Source organism: Pieris rapae, chromosome 5, assembly GCF_905147795.1.
Source record: "Pieris rapae chromosome 5, ilPieRapa1.1, whole genome shotgun sequence".
Classification (NCBI taxonomy): domain Eukaryota; kingdom Metazoa; phylum Arthropoda; class Insecta; order Lepidoptera; family Pieridae; genus Pieris; species Pieris rapae.
In genome coordinates, this window is record NC_059513.1 from 10,775,400 (window position 1) to 10,797,603 (window position 22,204).

Below are 22,204 nucleotides of genomic sequence, written 5' to 3' on the forward strand. Positions count from 1 at the left end.
CAATAGAAGAATAGAATTTAGTTACATAGATTGAACTTCGCGTCAAGAGCTTTTTTATCATTTTATGTACTAAATAAATATGTCATTATTTATATAGGTAACCAAATAGCCAATATAATAAAATTATACGCCTAATTTTAGATTTACTCCCAGTTCTGAAATCAATAGTGTGGAAGGAACGTGAAGAACTCCCCGTTGTCTTTTTAATCGTTTTTTTTAATATATTTGTAAGCATCAGGCCCCTCATCAAATGTTAAAAAGAGTTGATTATTGTAATTAAATAAAATAAAATATTAAGTAAATAAAACTTTCATCTCTTTTATTCATATACCAGATGCATTGAACCACATAAGTAGTTTTTGATTTAATTTATTAAATCCAGACTTAATAATCAAATCATTCTTGGATAATCAAATTAAATCAATTGAGAAATAATAAACATTTAAGAGTTTTTAAGGCTTTCTTCAAAAAATTAAAGGGCAATTGAAGAACAAAAAACCCCGCCATTCAATCGTCGTAATGTATAAAGATGCTTCAATTCAAAAGATAATCAATTGGAAAATTGACTTACACTTTAGAGACAAATAGCAAAAATGACGAGTAAACGTTGACATATCGTGACAGTGTCGCGTCTCACGCCAGTGTTAACATTTGAGTCAACTCGACTGGCGAATTAGCGTGGGAATCGCACACCTTTACAATGAGTATTAGCTTTATTGACGACTTAAATGCCACTAAATATCGCAACTATGATAGCGATCAGAAATCCATTAAGAATAGGGAATTCTTAAAAATATAAATGTACAGTCGATTATAGATTGTACATGGTGTCATCTATAGATGTGTATAAATATTACCTATAACATCATATTGATCAATCAATATTGGACAGTTTTAGTACTTAAATTGACTTTGGTGTTAGTGCATAGACAGATTCGTGTGCCCGATTGTAAAACGATTGGTTTTTCTACATGTGCAATTCTTACCTACTTCGACCGTGATAGAAAACCTGCTGAAGATAAGATAAAATAAATTACATTCATTTGTTCTTCTAGGTTTGTTCATTTATTCTGTTTAGGTCTTAACAGGAAGATTTGTTCACCCTAAATCTAATATATAGATTAAAAACTAAACATGAATAATTACTCATATACTTTTTATACTTAATTGGCATATTTTCAGTATCACGACAAAAGACGCCTTCTATGTTACGAAATCGTGTTGAGCATATTAATATTCCACCAAACAATCCATTAAAATACCGATGGATTTCCTTATTAAACGCCTATCAAATGTTTAATATCTTCGCTTCATATTGCAATCTTCACAAATGCATATTACATGTTTACTGATTTATAGACGAACTTCGTTTCATACTTCGTAGAAAACTTGGCAGAACTTGCGTATGATTTAAAATTCTCTGCTTAATTAAACAATAAATTACAAATTTATTATTTCTATAAGTACTATGTAGAATTAGAAATATAAAGATAACAATATTTTATTGTGACAATTACACTAGAACTTCTAGAAATATAAATATACTAGCGGATCCGACAGACGTTGTCCTGTCTACACATCTTTAATTTCAAAATTTCAATTTTTAATAAGCCATTTTGATGAAAATTATTATTCAAATGTTATGACAATATCTAACGATCCAGCACATGGTCACACACGATATAACACAATGATAACAAAACTTTTTTTAAATTTCGGGACAGACTAAAATTAAAATTCGAATATTATTTAAAATTTGACACTGCGATGGTAGCGCCGTCTGTCCGATCCAATGTAAAACATTCCAAAATCAACAACAACTAATAAATTGAAAATTAATTAAAAAAACATTGTCCAGCGGACAAAATTGTGAATCTAAACCATTCCCAGATCTCCTTGAACACACACAAAAAAATTCGTCTAAATCGGTCCAGTCGTTTAGGAGGAGTTCAGTCACATACACACGCACACAAGAAATATATATTTTAAGATTACATGCTGGAATTATCTCACAAAAGTCCAAATGTTACCATCTTTATTATAGAATATTAGAAAAATATTAGTTTTTTTTATATTTATATCGATGTTATTTCACCTACTTCTAACCTTCCCCCTCTATTTCTTCCCTGTAAAATGTGTGACTTTAACTTTTCTTTTAGGCCAAACATGGCACTTAGCTAGTCTAAAGTATGCCCTAGGATCTGGGTTCATTTAATAGGCTTTTCACGTGGATGTCATGCATAGAAATATGCATTTAAGTTGTTTAGTAATAGACATTTATTCCCGTTAGTGGGTAGTGTTAATCACTATAAATAATAACACAATATTAAATGATTAATTTCATCATAAGGCGAATTAATAAGCGCAGCCAGGTATGGGTTATTAATGGTAGTACGACTCACTAGCTATTTAGGGCGTGTACTAACAAATTGCTTGATAACTATGTGATTAAGCTACTGTCCTTAATATTGGGAACATAATAGTTTTATTAATTAGAAACTAACATAAAACATATACTTTGTAGTGAGTCGGTAAATAATTCATAATATGTACTAGGTTTCTACACAAATGAAATACTGTATTTGTATGCAAAAGTATCTTAATATTTATTCAAAAAGAAATGATGCCTGTAAAACAGTCGTATGACACAAACAATTTATTTCTAATGTAATAAATGTTGGCTTAGAAAACCGGTTAACAAATAAAAACTTTAAATTATTTAATAAAAGTTTTTATTATACGGTCAATATTTTCTTACTCAGGTGCTTTATAATTGTAAAGTGTAGAAATGTAACAAAATCCTATTTAAAACTCGTATCAGTTCGCGGAAACTGTTAGTAATACAATCAAATGGCAGACGATTGTTTGCCAAAACGTCTCACTTCCTGGAACACGACTCGTGTTTCAACCACTATCTTACCTGTATCAGACACCATGTGACTCAATTGTTTCTTTCTTATAGTACTAGGTATGTATTGATTTCTTTTATTACTATGGCCATAGTAGTGTTAGCCTAGATATTAATTGATTCAACCCTAACATTCCTTCCATTGGGTGCTTTTAATTTGTCTTATATATATATTATATGTGCAAGTTAGTCGTTCGCTCATGAAGTAAATTTTTTAGGATATCAACATGTGTTACTCTTATAATTTATCTAACAAAAGGCCGATAAACACAAACGAAGTATAATTGCATAAATATCTGAGACTATGAAGGTATTTGGTAGTTTCGACCACACAGATACCAATACTGCTTATCATTACTTATACTGAAATATCTCAAGTCCCATCTGCGTTTAAGCTTTGACAAATATGCTCAATTTTCAACAGAAAAATGCTTTGACTTCTTGAATGTAAGCGTGAGTCTAAGCAAAAACCCCTGCTCCCCAGCTGTATAATTGTAGTTATGGAATAATAAATGCGCCCCGGTTACCTATAAAGCCAAGGAATTCGTGCGCATGATTTTCTTAATAACCAACGGCTTAGCAACAGTTTGAGATTGTCGCAACATTGTTGGATTCCTGCGTTTGTGAGAAGTGAACCGAAGCAAAAATGATTAAAACTATAGTTATTTTATCCTTTAAGTTATGTTTCCATTGTCGACTATTGATAAAGATGTTGTATGTTCTTTGTATTTTAGCTTTGAATAAAGCCGATGAATTATTTAAAAAAATTTAATTACAAATGAAATCCCGTAGGTTAATGGGTAGGTCATGATCGCGGTACTCATTTTTAATGGATGCTATATTATTGGAAATTTGGTCTACATTTTATAATCGAAAATTGCTCAAAGGACCGTTTTTTTCTATGTATAATAGGGGGCAAAGGACAGGAGGCAAATAACCAATAGCCATCTCGATTCTGGAAATCCCGAGTCAGAATACTGGCGCAGGCTTGATGGTTAGGAAAGGGTTTAGAAATACTTGTGTTATAAATAAAACCTGGGACTCTATTGTATGAGATTTATAAAGAATAGTGTATACCAGACAATGAGATAAACAAATCTCAGATATAATCTCCCCATAATTACATTGCGTTTACGTGTTTTTTTTTGCAAAATTTCCGTATGAATTCTGTATAGTTTTCACAAATAAGTGGGATAATTTATTGACGTACGGATTATCTTTATCATATTGTTAATATTTGTATGTAATACCCACGTCCTGGCATACATCCTACAAACAATAAAACAGATAGATTTCTCTAGAAAGGTCTACTAATACCGCAAGGCCCTTGTGGTCATAAACTCGCTGGTCGTTTAATTCCGTATTATTGAGATAGCCGATAACGCAGCGACACTTGTACATTACACGATTTAAACTGAGAAGCTTTATATATCTGAGTGCATTTAAAATTGATAAATAAATAGCGAATTTAAATCAATGACTTCAAAATCCACATGTTCAAAAAAATATATAGGTACTTCATATTGGACATTGTTGAAGGTTGATAAACGAGTTAAATACCCTGATATGCATCAGGCATTGCTAGACATATAAAACCTATAAAAATACACAATTTTTCATGAAAATCATCAAATATTTCGAGGCTTAAATTGTAATTGTTTAGTAATCACCGTTTGAATTGAGTAGGCGCCATCCATATCTTGTTTTCTTTGAGTTTTCGCCTCATTAAGTGTTTGTAAACATATGGATACATCGCATACGATAAATGGTTGCTCAATACGTCTCGCTCTTATGGGAAAAATTATTATCGATGTTTACTCGTGCTTTCTATGACTACTGCGAACGGCATTTTTGGTAATGCCTCACAGGGAATAATGGTATTTACGACCTTGTGTTAGCCTTTATAACCGCGTGGGTTCATTTTAAATGTATCTGTCTGTGATTGTTTGTATTTGTTATTTTTGTTCTACATTGTGGTGGCTTTCTGTTGAATTGCGTTGCTAAACAATATTTTATGGAATGTGGCGCCAGAGCTTCGGTGCAATAAACATTTCAACGATTCATTCGACACTGTGTTTTTTATGGAATGCAGTTCATAAATATGAGGGATACACAGATTCGGATACATTTTACCTATACAAGGAATATAATATATAGGAACATATATATTAGGAATCTTGTAAAGATGATTTTATGACCTATGAAGACCAAATTAGTTTTTCCAATGGCATTACAACCTTTTATCACTAGGCCTCAGATTTCTGTATCTGTTCCGTGATCATTTCTAATAGGCAAATAGAAGATCAGCTATTTGTGATCACACACACCGTCGACTTTTGGGTCAAAGGCATGTCGGTGTTCTCACGACGTTTTTCTTAACTATACGAGTGAGTATTAAATGCGCACATAGATAGAAAGTCCGTTGGTGCACAGTCGGGAAACAACCCCAGGAAGCGAGTCACACATTAAAGCCCAACTTCTTGATTTCCCTATAATCGCTAGATGCCTATGCTGAAAAGCAGGGCGATCAAAAAACCGATGGCTAATAGGAAATAATAAGATACAATACGTTTAACTACATGTCGGTAATACCTAAGTAGAAATTAAATACAATGTATCTTACAAGATTGTCAATAAAGGCTATATTTATTTAGATTTCCTAGCTGGGGTAGACACCACAATGAGCCTCCATTGGGATCTCTTCGGAGTGTATGGAGTACTCATTTCCATTTGCATGGCATGATCTACTGGTGTGTTAGTGTTTGAGTTAGGCTTTATATGTTTTTTAATGATTTAATATATAAATAACTCGAGTCAGATCCGTGAGGTTTTATAAGATAATAACTATTAAATATATTTTGCAATGAATTAACAATTTCCATCAACAGACCTATAATTATTTAGCGATTTATTTATCTTGTTACAGGTATTGTTACGAAATGCATTTCAAATTCTATATTGCTCAAGTATTTGTTATTGGAGTAAACTTTAAATAGAACGTTGGTTGCTTGGCTTGTTACTTATCGACAACGACAAAAAACTTTTTTAGAAGTCGAATCAGCCTCGCTACTATATAACGTTTGAATATTACGGTATGGAAAGATTATTATTATTACTTCCATAATATGATGATTAAAATCAGTAAATCAAAAGTCGTGGTTAGCCTACAGGAACATAAATCGGCTAATATCGTTCAAACGAAAATATTTTTAAATATTATGAAATAATTTCATTCACAAATTCAAATTCAAAATCATTTATTCGTGTAGGTAACATAATGTACACTTATGAACGTAAAAACAAGAAATGTACATTAAATGCTTCTTATTTAAAATTTACTGCCAGTTCTCAAATCAAGGGCGTAGAACGGAAGAGAAGAACTGGCAATAAACACTCCACCACACAACTCGATTTAGTAGGATTTTACGAGACCAAGATCGGAAGACTTAGAAGCCCCAAAGTTATTTCTGCCGTTTCAAATAGTTCATTCCATAGAGATACCACACAATGATTCAGACAATAAAACATATTTTGATTGTCTTCCATGAATCAATAACAAATTGGTCTCGAATGCTTTCAAGTGGCAAATACGAGTGTCGCGTCGAATTAATGGCTCAGTAAAAATTATCGACAAATTGTTTGTTGGCGTTATAACTGTATCCATCCATACAAACGATTTTAAACCTTACTGCTAATATAAGAGATTTAATGAAGCGGTTTTGTCTTTTTATAATTGATTTCTTTATACTTTATTCGAATTCTATTTACAGTTGTATGTTATATTTATTCTAACGCAAATTGGGCCCCACATGGAGATTCCCCTGGGCGGGACCAGTTTGGAGCTCCTTCTTCTTGACAGTGTTCAAAGAAGAGATGTGGAGTTTCTCTGCAACTTCTTGAGTTTATATTACATGCTGCTGCTGACAGTCATAGTCGGACGAGGCAGAATACGAAATTCCTCCTCATCACCTCGACCTGACAACTGTGCGTTATTAAGGTAGACGCGCACCACCACCATGTGGAACCAGCTACCCACTGAAGTATGTCCGGAACAATTTCAATTAGAGACTTTCAAGGAAAGAGCGTGCCTATATATTATAACACTTGAGATCCGATGAGCCTCCTCCCCGTTTGCACCTTGTTCTATAAAAAAAAGTTCCGAGGAATAGTAAAATGACCTAAATATAAATTCTGTGGCACAATTAATTAATAAGCATATTTCATATTTCGTGCTTCAGTCTCATCTGGAGATGAACTCCTTGTTTAACATGTTTTCGTTCATTTTGGTAACAAGTTCACTTAGTTTTGAATTCGCCGATATTTTTATAGATGATGTATGTAACTGTATTTTGTAAGTAAACTAGGGTCCCCGCCATTATTGTACAAGGACAAAACAAAAACAAGACTAATTTAGCTTCCAAAAATAATTTTCTATGTCATTCCAAAAATAATTTTCATTTCTTATCCCTACGATCACGAAGTGTTCCCAGGCGGTGACCCATCCAAGTACTGACCTCCCCCGACATCGTTTAACTTCGATGATCGGACTAGAAATTATACCGGTATATTCAACGTGGTATGGACGTTGGCGTAAGACTTGAGAATAATATAAAACAAAAAAACTATAGCAAAGTGTCTTTACAACTTTTGGTCTTTAATTTTTTTTTCCGTCTAGCCTTTTCGCAATGCGGGATAAGAAACTTCGTTCCAAAAACATCTTGTAATTGAATATAAGTTATGTTTTTTTTGTAATATACATTTCTAAATAATATACTTAATAGTGAATTTTGTCAAACACGAGTTGGTAAGAACTCCTATTTTATAATACATACTATCTTATAAACTATTACACTTTACATATTAATTGCGATATATGTTGAATAGAATGGCATACTACATGTTAACATATGCCCATAATAGATACGTTCTTAACCACTCTAAGCTCGTGTCTATACCTAAATTATTGCGTAAAGCACTACCTAACAAATTAACTAGATTTACTGTAATATTTTAGCTAACTCTCGGTAATTCGTAACTGCGTACTTTTGGACTTATTTGCATACTAAATGCAAACCACATTAGGTGATATAAAGCTGTGTCTACATTGAATAAATTTTCAAATTATTAAATATTAGAGTATTATGCCCCTTTCCATAAATTTGTAGCCTAAGTTTTTATGAATACGCTTAATTTCTTATAACTTAACTAACTTGTTAGTGACAAATTGTAACCTCCTAACAATCAAACTTAAATTGTCTTTAATAATTTGGTTAATAACAATTTAAGCAACATTTCTTGAGAAATAATATTTAAATCGGTTTAATATAAACAAAATAATGTGCCAAAAGTATTTTACCCTGAACGAGGGTCGTCGATATTTGTATCTAACTCTTTGATCAAGACTTCGGTATCGTTAACTCACTAAGGAGTAACTTTCATATGTAAAACTTTTATGACTTAATTAAACTGCGTAACTTATATTAAACTGCGACTCTGAAAGTATTCCTAAGGTTTTTTTCAATATATTCCTTTATGAGCAATTAAAATTGCACATTCGTGGTTCAAACGTATTTCAGAGTTAAAAATCGCATGCTAATACTGGGCAGTACCAAAGTTAACCGTAAAGGTTCCTTCTGTTCTATGCTTAACAATCAGAGCCTTTAATAAAACACATGACAGATGACTACAAGTGTATTGCGAATACGGCGATTTAACCGGCGGTTAACGAGCGGTTAATGAATTGGATAACGTATTAAAATAACACCAGATAAACTACTGTGCAATTTTAAGTTAATCTGTCGTTCTCATTTAGAACAGTTCAGAAGAAATATAATTTAGATCGTGATTAAGATTTTATTTAATGGCTAACATAATTTCATGATAGCAGATTGACCTTTTGAAATATCGATTTGCAATAGCAATTAGGGTATACTTATGTATTTGCTTTTACACTAAGCGAGGTTTAGAATATGACATTTATATAATTTATACATTTATTAATATATTTTAAGGCATTTATTAATATATTTTTCGGCCCTCCATGCCCAAGTGAACCAGTTAGACTAAGGGTCCTTTAAGAGAGGAGTGTACCAATTCTCTAAACGGTCAGCAACGCAGCAACGCAATCATCTAGGCAATGTAAGCGTCCAAGGGCGGTCCTGCCCGTTTGCCCCCATTATATAGAATTTGAGGAGAGATTTAAACGAGATTTAAGCAGACAATAGCTCTCAATCTTTGAGATCTTTCTTGTAATTATGTTTTAAAGTTGTAAAAAAAGAGGTTTCTTGTGATATTTATAAATCGATTCACAACATATTTTGCTATTCCTGAGTAAAAAACGCGTCCACGCATATTTAATGTGTAAATGTTTACGTGACGTAAAAAAAGCTTGATAACTTTATATACGAATATTTAACACATTATTTGATGTAAGACATGTGTCCAGATTCAAAACAAAGGAACAAAAACATTCCAAATTCAAAATGTATGTTGCCATCAAAAGAACAATTAAAGAAACTGTCAACGTCAACACATGTCATTGAAAAAGTGCAATTTTTGAACGTCATGCGCTGTTTACACGATAGCCTATCACCGAGGTGTCGCGTTACTGTCGAGATACGACTTCAAACGGACTTCCCAAGTAGAAATTTTATATTAACTACTGTTTACATTCGTCACACGTCACGTAACTAGGTGGTACATGTCGTGTACGGTATGTATAAGATACTATATGTGTAGATGAAGCGATTAAGTTGTTTTACTACATTCAAGAGGATTGAGGAAATACAATTTTACGGAATAAACGATTTTTTTACGCGTAGTAAGATTCAATAATAATAAAAAATCAGAGGCGTTACAACTCTTTTCTGGCTTAGGCTTGGGGTTTATGTATCTGTTTGATAATCATTGGTCTATCTAATAGACTAATAAGTATGCGACCAAATTCTTTTTTGGGTCTAAGGCAAGCCGGTATCTTCACGATTTTTTCCTTCACCAACCAAAAAGTCAATTGGTGGCACAGCCGGGGATCGAACCTATGATCTCAGTAGGCCTACACTGCTCTATATATAAAGATTATTTATTTGAAATTATTAAACTCTCTTACAGTTTGCATGGTCATGATTTGACGGTTTCCTGTTTATGTACCGTTACCTTATTTTGATTAACTTAATTTTTTGAACAACGCTCACAAATCCTAAACTTATTTTTCCTTTGAAAAAATTGGAAATAACTGAAAGTATGTATGTAGTTAAATACTTTACATTCCCCACATACACACCTTCACGAAATAAGGTATATATATATATATTTAATAGGTACTTAGTTAAATGTACCTATTGAATATTCTATATTGACTTTTTTATATACATATGTATGTGTTTTTGTATTCCTTTCGCTTTAGGATTATTTATTTTTGTTACATATAATTTACGTTAGCTTCAGGAATAATAATGTTAAAAAAAGGAAATGTTATATACGAAATAATTAAATAAGTACAGTAAAAGTGTCTTGTCTAGATTTATTTCACTCATTACACTAAATAGTGAAACCAAACCCTAAAACAAAGAAAGAACTTGACAATTTTTTCTTTCACAAAATAAACAGTTGTATTTGATCAGGGTTGGCGCCGTCTTGTTGGTTCTACGAAATTGAAACCAAATGTAACAAAAACACATTCTTTTATTATAAGAGTACTTATGGTATCTTTGGGATTTTCCCCACACAGCTGTTAAAGGATATATAGAAGATCAGTAGTATTTTTTTGCTATTAGTTAATAATTTATTAGTATATTGTATTCCACGTATAGATATAGGTTTATTCGTTTTAAAGTCTTTATACCGATAGCACATAATATGCCTATAATATTGTGACAAGCATTTGTGTAAGTTGATATTTTTGATCCTCGAATGTTTGCATTCTGCTCTATTTCCTAATACGCGCATACAACAATGCGCTAGAAGTTTTTCTTAAACAAAAAAAATGTTAGCTTTGCTCGATCGACTAAAAAAACTCCATGGGCCTCAGATTTCTGCTTCTGATTCACAATCTTTTTTTGTCAATCTAATAGGCAAGTAATTTAGGTTCCTGTGTGTGCCTGATATACGCCGTCAAATTTCTAGGTCTAAGGATGGATGTTTTCCTTTACCGTTCGAGTGAATATTAAATACGCACATAGAGTGAAAGCATTGGTGCACAGCCGGGAATCGAACCAACGATTTCAAGGATGAGAGTCGCACGCTTCAGCCACCAGGTTAACACTACTCTACGTCGGCTATTCACAACATAAACATATCTAAGCGGTGTCTTATAAAAACCTATTGAAGCTAACATTTGAAAGAAAGATAACGGAGCGTTGTTCGGTGACAATTACTAAATGTATGAGATAAATACAAAAGCGACGATCAATCACGGCGAAGTAATGAACGGCGACAGTAGGGAATTAATGATGGACGATATCTTAATTGCACTTTCTATTGAAATGTTTGGGAGAACAAATTTATTTATGGTATGATCTGTAAGACCACTTACAGTTCTTGGTCACGCTGATAATGAAGACGGGGTTACTGGGTAAACCGAATCCCGGGTATCCTTAAAGCAAAGCAATTGAATAGAATAATTCTTGGAGTAATAATTGATTCTTTTTATATCTATAAACGCTTGTGAGCGCTCGGCACATTAATGACACAGAAAACATGACATGCATGAACAGATCGTACAAATATTAAACATAACAAATATTTTAAAAACAATTACTAGACAAAAAAAATAAACAAAAATCAATTTAAAAGTGTGAGGGGAGCAACTATGGACATCCAGAACTAGCTTGTATATCAGAATGCTCAATCTGTTTCGGGTTGATATGGAGAATGTGTGATTGTCAATGAAACAAATGCAGTAATGTTTATGTTTTCCGCTATGCATGGTTACAAGACTTTTAAGATATAAATGTTTGATTGCTTCCTTATAGGCTGACGAATAATTCATCTCAGGTACGTACATTTTGTATTAATGAAAAGTCTTTAGTTTGTTCTATAAGAAGAGAAGAATAGTAAAAAATAGAAGAATCTAGGTTAATTAGATGGTTAAATATTTACCGTAGTAATACTGATTTACATGGTGTTATGTATAAAGAGGAAAGATATGTATGTGTGTAACGAAGAAACTCACAATCTGTAGGACCTATTTCAAATATTATATTACCCTACATTTTTCCTGAGTACATACGAGAACAAAAGCCATATATATTTCAAACATAACATACATTATTCATAAATTCAATAATATTTTCAGCAGTCATAATGATTTATGTAAACAATCATGTTTTTAAGATAAAAAGAGGAAAATAAATCGCAATGCAGTGTCAATGTTGAAATATGATAAGATTCATAATAATGTTGCTCGTGGAATGTTATAATGACGACTTTATTACACGCGCACCTACTGTGCCGATTGAGAAAGGTGTTAAGAAACAGATACTTCCAGTTTTTAAAGAAAATTCTTTCATAAAGAACAGAGTCGTGACAAATAAAGCGTAGGAGCTGGTAAAGATTGTTTCTCTTTCATGATAGTATATAACTTTTGTATTTTTTAGGTAAATTAACTATTTACCATCTAAAAGAATAACATTTCGTGCTATAAATAGTTCTAAAGTACTTTGTAATAAAATTAAATAATTTCTGATTAATTTTAATTTTACATTTATTTCTTAAACCTAAACTCAGGACTATATATAATTTAGAATACATGTGCTAGTTGTAACAGATAATAATTTAAAAAAATATGTTTATGAATGTCATATGTACAGATTTGCATTATAATAATAATGAAAGCCCTTTATTTCAAACACTTAAATAAATTCATATTTCTTTCAACCCTTTGCAAAGGCAAAGGCATTCTCCAAATCACGCCATTCCATTTAGGTATCAGACGCCATGTACCTGCTATGTCCTTAATCCAGTTCAATCACCTTCTACATTGTCATCCTCTTTTGCATGTCTTGTTTCTTGAGCACCAGTATAATACTTTCACGCTCCACTTTTCTGTTCCTCTTGCATCACCCATTTCCACTTAAGTTTATTTATTTTTATTGTGACATCTGCATTTAAGATACGTAACTATAGTATATTTTTATTACGTTAATAAAAATAGTATAGTTCATTTCGTGTGGCCACTCTTAGACTATCCCAATACGAAATAGAAGTCGGCCGATAAATCTGATAAATTATCAATTACTGGCCTCTGGCGATTTATGATCTAATCTGAATGAAGTCACTTGCGGTATTGTAAATTAGGACGTAAGGGACTAATGAAAATTAATTTTGGTAATCTATTTGACAAGCTCGACCGTGTAATGGAATTAGCTTAGTTTAGTAGTCAAATGATTTGTACCATTGCTACATTTAGACTAGCGGTCTGTCCTTGCTTCAAGCGGCATTTTTAAATTCCCAGTCATTGTTACTCTATGTCTGCCACTAAGCATTAAAAGTTTTTTTCCGCCAGTGTATTAGGATGGGCAGATCTTGCAGTCGCTCTTGGACTCTTCAGACAATATCCAATCACCTTACGATATTAGCTATTTGATATTTTTATAAGAATATTTTTTATATAAACAATTAGCTAGTTGACAAATCTGTATTACCAAAATGCTTTATAGAACCGGCAGAAATCGGAGAGCTATTGCGTTAATGGCCTAATAATTGGTACGCTCTTTTCTTGAAGAACCCTAAGTCGAATTGTTTCGGAAATACTTCAGCTATATACCAGAGGATTTTAGCTCATTTCAACCGTCGCGTGTGCGATATCGTAAGTATTGTTCCATTACGATCCATTCTTTGCTTTCTAAGAAAACAATAAGTGAACCAAAACTTCATTTCTAAGTAAGAATTCCAGACAGCATTGTTTAAAAAATGTTACCTATTACCATTATCTATATTTATATTTATCTCTATGGTATTTGCATTCCTGAAATTTAGATAACAGTAAAAATGCACAATCGCTTAAATTCAGGGATCTTAAATTTCTACATGTTTCAGCCTTTTTGATGGAAGTAGAGAGAGAAGTATTGGCTTAGGCCTTAGAGGTTTTAGTGTGCGACTCTTATCCCTGACGTTGTAAGTTAGATCCCCGACTGTGCACCAAGGGACTTTCGGATACGCATTTAACATTTCCTGCAACGGTGAAGAAAAAAAAACGTGAGGACGCCGGCTTGGCTTAGACTCAAAAAGTCGACGGCGTGTCTCAGACACATGTGGCTGATCACCCTACTTGCCAATTAGATAAGAAAATCATGATTGACCAGCAACAAATTGATCTTTGGGTCCAAGTGTCAATTCATAGTCTGTCCACATTTTCGATGAAGTATGGCTTGACATTGAATATTATTCTTAAAATTATTTCTAAGAATGAAAAAGTGTTAGAAATATATATATATATATATATATATTGGATTCGTTCAATTGGAATCCTCTACACTAAGAAAAGCATGCACATCTATAAACTCTGTTTAACCTCCTAATGGGATGTCAGGTGCTTCTCATATTCAGACAGAAACTGGATCTACGCTTTTAAAAAACTACAGAACATTTTTCTTGGTCTGCCCTATACGGTCTGAACTATTAGGCTAAGTAAACATAATCAATAAATGCATACGCTCATATTGAAGAATGGAAAAGGTAATTGAGATAAAGCTCACTTCACTTACCCCATTGATATTAATGGGTATCATTTTGGGTCACTATTACGTAATTTTTCAACATTCTAAAAGATAAGGTCCTAACCGATGATTTCGATGCCCGAAGACCAAACCTCGGTTTTCCATGCGTCAGAAGCACACTTCTATGATTGAAGGTTAGAAGAGGCCTCTAAGAAAATTATGTATTGTATTAATATACATGATCCTCAGAAGTCACCTTGCACAAAGTTAATTAAGTATTCTTTTAAGCAGACCCGACATAATTTTGTAAGTTTTGGCTGTTAGATAAAGGATTAGATCTATCTGAGTTTCCACTATCCCTATAAATTTGATTATGTCATTATTTGTATGCACATGTCTGGGGTGACTGATATAAATACTATTCTGTGGAAAAAAAACTAAAATATTACCAGTTTAATAATGAAACCGCTCGACTCTCCTCTTCCACATAGGAAAAGTCCTTGTGTATGTTATTTTATTTAAATTAATATGATCTCTGATCAAGCATCGCAAAGCAGTAAAGGCCGGAAACGTGAATTATATACATTATAAACTTTATACTTGCATGGTCTCTCTGTAAAATTATTGCCTAATTCTAACACATTGACATCCTTTTAAAAACCCTTTGACAACTTCATATTTGATAAAAAGTCTAGACACGATATAAACATTATGACCATTTTGTGTATATGTATAAAGGTCACAATCGTGTGAGACGACACAAATCTTATGCAAATAAAGACCCCACACACTCCTGTTACTAAGTAAACAATGTTAAAACAAAAAAGCTATTTATTGTTCCGGCCAGAGGTTGAAGGTAAAATCTCTTTTATTTATGGTAAAAGTCATTTCTGCATTAGAAATTTCGGCGAATCGAGTTGGGATTTTAAAAATGGTAATAAATTATGCAAATTTGTCTATTGGGTGTTGATACTGGCACAGTTTGACAAGAAGGATAACAAAACCTTTTTTTATAAACAATTGGAAAGTTATAGGTAAATCTATTTACTTTGCGGAGTAATTCGTAAAGAAATATGGGTATATAACAAATAATATGGGGTAGGATTTCGTTATGTTTTTCTGGCATAAATAAAAAACTAAGGTCTATAAGGTCGATAATAAAATGTATTATTATATATATATATTGTAAATACTTATTTACTGTTTTAAAATATACTTTATTGATGAATGTTTCTTACCACAAGCCCATAAAATACAAATATGTATATTACAATTTATATTGTATGGAACCATAAGGTTCAGAAATCAATGAAACACAACAAAATATTATACGCCATCGACCTTTTATATGCGCAGGAGCACGTTATACAATCATTTAATTTACAGCCTGACAACTTACGAGTAGTTAGCAAGGCACAAGATGTACGGCTGGATCGAGGTTGGCAATTTGCGGCTACGAATTACGAGGCGTGGACGATCGCTTATATCAACTTGAGCGCGCTTAATCAATGGTTGTGATAAAGCAAATCCTTTTCATTTCTATTTAAGTTTAATTCGTTTCTTTGACGGTGTCAAGGGATGGAATATATCTAATATATCTTATGTTCGTACAGTATAACAAATTCAGTAGTATTCTACTTTATGGACGTAGACTAACCTAACTATAGAAAAACTGGTTTAAATTTTATTAAGCTAAATAATTTTTAAAATCTCTTAAGAAAAAAAATGAATATATAATGAATTATAGTAATAAAAACTAATACGTTGCGTTGCAACTTTATACCAAATAACAAGACAACAAATTTTATTCTCGTTTCATTCCCAAAAGCTGGACTACATTTCTCAACAGAATAAGTTATGGAAAACCATTTAAATTCATTGGCTATTTCCATTTCAACCAGTTCAAGTTGACCAATAGTGCACGAAGATTAACGGATCGTAGAGGAAGCCGTCAATATTCAATAGACCTGTAATACAAGATTATGTTATACACAGCCTTAAGAAGGCTTTAACAGAATTTTTTTGTAGTAATAGTTAATAACAACTTTTTAAATGTAGTTGTTGTATTAGAAAAGTGTTTTAGTATGTATGACCGGCTGACATATTGTCGTAATCTTTAAGCATAAAACCACACCAAGTCATATTCCAACAATTGGTTATGAACTATGTTTTCTGAATTTTAACTATATTTGTTTATATTTGTATAAAAATAAACATACACTAAACTGAAGATTTATGTATAAAAATGTATTTCCTAAAATTGCATCATACTCAATAAAAAAATCATAAGGAACATGGTATCCCTGAATCCTTTGAAGACCTATCAAACATTTCAGATAATGCCTTACTTTAAATAAACAGGTATGACTATATCATGAGAACTACCGGGTCTATCATAGCCCCGTGAGGTGACACCTCTACCAGGAGACATGATTTCCGCCATCTAATGAATTATATCGTCAGGTTCTTGTAATTGATTCTGTACAAGTCGATGGCCACATGTGGCGTTCTGCATCTATAATCACCAGTTGAGATATCTTAGAAAATATGTTTGTGTTTGCGTGCTTATTTTTAACGAAAAACTGTGATTTACAAATAAAAGTAATAAGCTACCGAGAGTCCTGATACAAATTAATTACTTATATAATTTACCGCTTTTCTTTCTTTCGGCATTTTAGCATTTTAAACACTATGGTACAGTGGTTTCAAATATGGTTGCATTAAGATTATCTAAAAAAGATAAGCTATCTTAACCAGCGTGATAAAAAAATATTTCATTTCGTTTTTAAGTTGTCTTAGACTGAATGACAGTAGTAAACAGCCAGTTTTCAACAACTTAACTAATAAAATAACCGTAAAATAAAAACGAAGAGGTTCATGTATTTTTATTAAGTTGCACTCGGTGTACAATAAATTTTTCGATATCGACGAATACCGACGAAAATGTTAATATCGTGGGCGCGAATGTGTAATTCGAGCCTATCGAATGATCGATTCAATAATCGATGACATGTTTCGATTATTGCTTCACATTCGTTTCGTTAAATAAATTACGAATATGTACCCATATCTGAAAATGTCAAAATTTAAAAAAATATATATTGTTCCGCTTTACGACGTGTACGAAACATGTCGCCGTGATTTATCTGAAGAGCTTCTATTCCCAGGAATATATATTAGTTTAACAGCTACACACATATAGTTTCTATATATAAATATAGTTTTAGAAAGTACTGTGTCAAATACATATTGCATAAAAACCTTGGATCATAATGTTACAGCACCCATAGTGGATACTCGCGATTTTTACGGAATATTTAAACTCAGACGGGGTGGTGCATAATTCTTTACATTTTACGTTAGTAATAGAAGGTCAGGCTTGCAGTAGTAAAACTAGTGTATTATGTATATTGTCAAGTAATAGAAAGTGCTTTCGATATGTCAAACATAACATTACGTTGTCATCGCACAAACTTGAGTTACACCTCAATTGAACGACGCAAGCCAAGAGGAGAAGCGACTTATTTCTAAATATTACTCTGATACTATGTGTTACTGTTTAAAATTATTGGTTTTAAGAGTAATAGAAAAGGATTTGTACGAACCGAGTAAAGGTATTTTAAAAAGAAGAAAAAATGAGAGGAGATTTAAAAGGGTGAGTGTCTTGGAGCATCTTGGCAGTTCTTCTCGTCACTTCTACGCCATTGATTTGAGTAGTATCACTAGATGTAAATTTTGAACACGCTATTTTATTTTTATTTTTGTGTACAATGAATATTTCATTGTCTCATCTCAGTCTCATCTATATAATTATATTGTATTTATATTTTCAGCCCCAAAGGTTAGTAATGTCATTTAAAGAAATAATAAACTAATTTACATTTTGAAATAATGTAAATTAGTTTATTCGTCTCAATATATAAAAAAGCCAATAAATACTATAAAAAAACTACACTCCAACTTTAAGTACCAAATACTATTTTAACTTTTTAACTTAACTTGTAGGTTAAAATATGTATTTTTGTTATGGGCTCAATTTAAGTGTTTAAAAACTTTATTTTTTCTCTTCTCTCTATTTATAAAATATATTTAGTATAATTTTCGTTTATAATATATTTAATACTATAAGTAAGAATTGTCAATATTCCCTCCGTTATACATTATAGAAATCTGTGATAATATTTGTAATAAATTGTAAAGTCCTTAGTGTTTGTGCACACAGTCGTATATAACTTTAAAGTACGAAAGTAATATAAATTATTATTACAAAAGTCTATATCAGTACATATTACCTAACAAATAATAAAAACGCATATATCCTTTAACTTGCACCGCGGCTCCCGTGTCGAGTCATCAACATTTCAGCGGAGGGCGGCTGCACATTCTCCGTGATTTATTTCAATTTCTCTTAAAATTGTCTAGAGTAGTGTATTTAGAATACCCCAATTGATAAATCTTTCGAAACCACGCCTCCCCTTGAATCCTATTGTTTAGCGATTTCCAGAAATAATCTCCGATTTGAATGAGCTTTGGCGGTATTCCGATGCATCAGTCGAGGGACAAGTATTATTAGTTTCGAGTACATAGGTAAAATAGGATATTCTGATGAATAAGTTTCTAAATACTAGATATAATAATAATAATTAAATACTTTCTAAATATGATAACTTCCCATGTAGCCTGCCAAAATATTTAAGAATGTTTTCTTTAAATATACTAAATTAAAAAAAATGCAAACGTATAAGATTACGAAAAATATAAATAATACTTTTCAGAATAATTTTGTTTGACTTTTGTAAGCTTTGGATCGTAGACATACCGACGTATACTAAAGGTATTACATCAATTGGAAAAATACTATCGATTTGGTGTTATTATAACGTATATAAAAAATATGTATGTATTAATAATTAAAATAAATACCTGTTAACAAAGTCGTGGTTGTCCATAACCCGAAACACATTTTAGTCACTTTCACAACACACCACTACATATTTCACTAAAATCACAAGCATTTACACTTTAAATTAAATTCAGTGAAGTTCTGTCAAATTTAAATTAATTAAAAATAAAAACTCGAATATCGAACAGTGTCGGAAGGTTTGCGGCAGTCGGCCTTTGTCATGCGTGCTGACAGGGTGCGAGTGAAGCTTGCACTGCGTCCCTATTTCTGTAATGCGCGTACGCTGCTATTGAACTTGGCTGAAGCTTTCGCAATCTATTGTTTTACGACTTACGGGACGATTATAATAAATATAAAAGTACCGCTATGGTCACGGGTGATATGGTTAGATTATGTTCCGCTGTTTAGAACAATGATTAATCGTTATTTTATGTGCAATTAAAAACACTTTCAGTTCTTATCTTTATGTAAATTTTATTGGTTATATTATAATACGGAATTATTGATAACTTTTTAAAGCAAATAGGATATATAGGTTAATTTATGTTTAATCCCCTTTTATACTAAGAATAAAATGTCAAACTTGAAACACACATATATGAACAGTAATGTTTCCAGTTAATATAAATGGATGGAAACTATAGACTATAAAAATTATCTACCCTAAGCATGACAATTTATTTTAATATTATGCGAGTGTGAGACAACAACGTATGCAAAATGTTAAGTCTGCACTTGCCATGAAATATACAAGAAGTCAACAAAGAATCACAAAAACAAATTGTTTGTGTAGCTTCAATTTGTAAACCCTTCGACGTGGTTAAGCAAATGATTTGCAAGTAAAAGAACAAAATTGTTTTGAGTACCTCATATTTAACTAAGTATTGTTTAAATACGGTCCTGCAATTTACCTGAAACGCCGTCATTGTAAGATATGCTCTATTCCTTTCAAATAGGACTGATTATCGTGTGGTGTTATAATTGAAAATTGTATTTGTTTTAAAAATAAGTGTTTGCACGTTGCATTATCTTTGGAGATATCTCTTTTGTTACTTGCGCTTGACTCGTGAATAGATTTGTAAGAGCATGCTTCTTCACTTGTTTTTCTAAGCCGTGTAGATTCTGTGATTAGTTCCAGGAATTATTTTAAACTTTATTACAACAAGGAGTACCTACGTGTATAATTTTTATATAAGTAAATTACTATAGAAGTAAGTAGATGATTGGAGGGGACCCACACCTGCGGAAGGGTTCTTACAAAATAATAATAAAAAATAAAAATATAAGAGGATAAAGTTTACAACATTCTTTGGCAAAATTTTTTTATTTATTTTTAAAGACGTTTTTATTAATTTTTCCATTTCATTGTTTTTTCTGTAGACGATCTGTGTTCAGAATAATATTATATGGTTTTCATATCAGATCAATAATAGAAATGTTAACTAATGAAGTAATTGGATTTATCAAAACATTCGTTGTTTTGATAAATCCAATTCCTTTATTAGTCAAAATACGTCCGTGCCAGCGCAGAAAGAAATATTATTTGAATGTGACAAACAGAAAACTAAAAGTAAGCGCAGGATGCTGAGCAAGATGCCCTGCAACTCAAATAGAGATGTGCAGGTCATGTAGCCTGTTCATACAGATGGCAGATGGTCAAAAACGGTAACCAATTAGACTGGCCCTAAAGCACAAGGACAGAGCAAAAGAGCAATGGGTTGATGATATTGAAAGGGAAGTTGGCAAAAATTTGATGCTGATGGCAAAAAATAAGACTTAGTAAAATATATGGAGTAGATCTTCTCTCGGACATGGCTGCATTTTAGTATAATACAATTTATATTTTTTTTATAGACCAGGGGGCAAACGGGCAGGAGGCTCACTTGATGTTAAGTGATATCGCCGCCCATGGACACTCTCAATGCCAGAGGGCTCGCGAGTGCGTTGCCGGCCTTTTAAGAATTGGTACGCTCTTTTCTTGAAGGACCATAAGTCGAATTGGTTCGATAACATACAAATATAAATATAATAAGCTGTAAAAAGTCAAGTGACGTGTAGCAGTGGGGTATACTGGACTAAACTGGTTTTCAGGCTATATAAGCACGGCGCGCTGTATGGTCGGGCGCACTTCTTCGACGCTCGCACTAGATATAGGACGTTACTATTGTTGTTAAATTTGTGGTTAATTTCGTGTAATTTAATTTGGTTATTTTTAGTAATTTTATTTGTTAATTTCTAACTTCAGTAGTGGGATTCGTTCTCATTTCTGATTAGTTTAAATTAACGCCCACGTGGTTTTATTTTAGTCAGTTTGAAACGCGAGTGTTATACGTTTAATAAAAATAATGGAGGGTAGGCGGTGAACACGTAAAAAAATGACGGTGTGCCCGTCTCTGGGCTTGAAGAAACGTTACAGTCGATATTTAACCGTCAACCGACGCAAGCGACTGAGCTATGTCCACCAGTGGTGTCACCACAACAGTGCTCAGCAACACCACCGCGAGGGGATCGGCCCTTTGCACCGACATGCGCAACACCATCGGATTTGCTGCTTTCTTCCTTAAGTGACACTCGTTACCACCTGGTACTGACGGTTCGCACAATGGTACTGAGAACGCTCCGGTGCCAAGTTCAAGCAGCGCATGCGAGTCAAGCACTGATCTGGTACTTAATCAGGTGACCGACAAACTAGTAAGTGCGTTGAGCACAATTCTGGTAAGATCTAACTCCATTTATATT

General features: G+C 32.6%; 1 protein-coding gene across 2 annotated transcripts in view; it reads right to left on the bottom strand.

Moving 5' to 3' along the window:
* Positions 1-22,204, bottom strand: part of LOC111003515 — a 129,297-nt gene that overhangs the window by 50,266 nt on the left and 56,827 nt on the right. The window contains exon 1 of one of the 2 annotated variants that reach the window (XM_022274055.2): positions 19,486-19,701. The exons of the other annotated variant lie outside the window; for it this stretch is intronic. The gene's annotated coding sequence lies outside the window, so the exon portion shown is untranslated. Of the gene's footprint in view, positions 1-19,485; positions 19,702-22,204 lie in introns of those variants that run through there. 2 annotated transcript variants of the gene reach the window in all.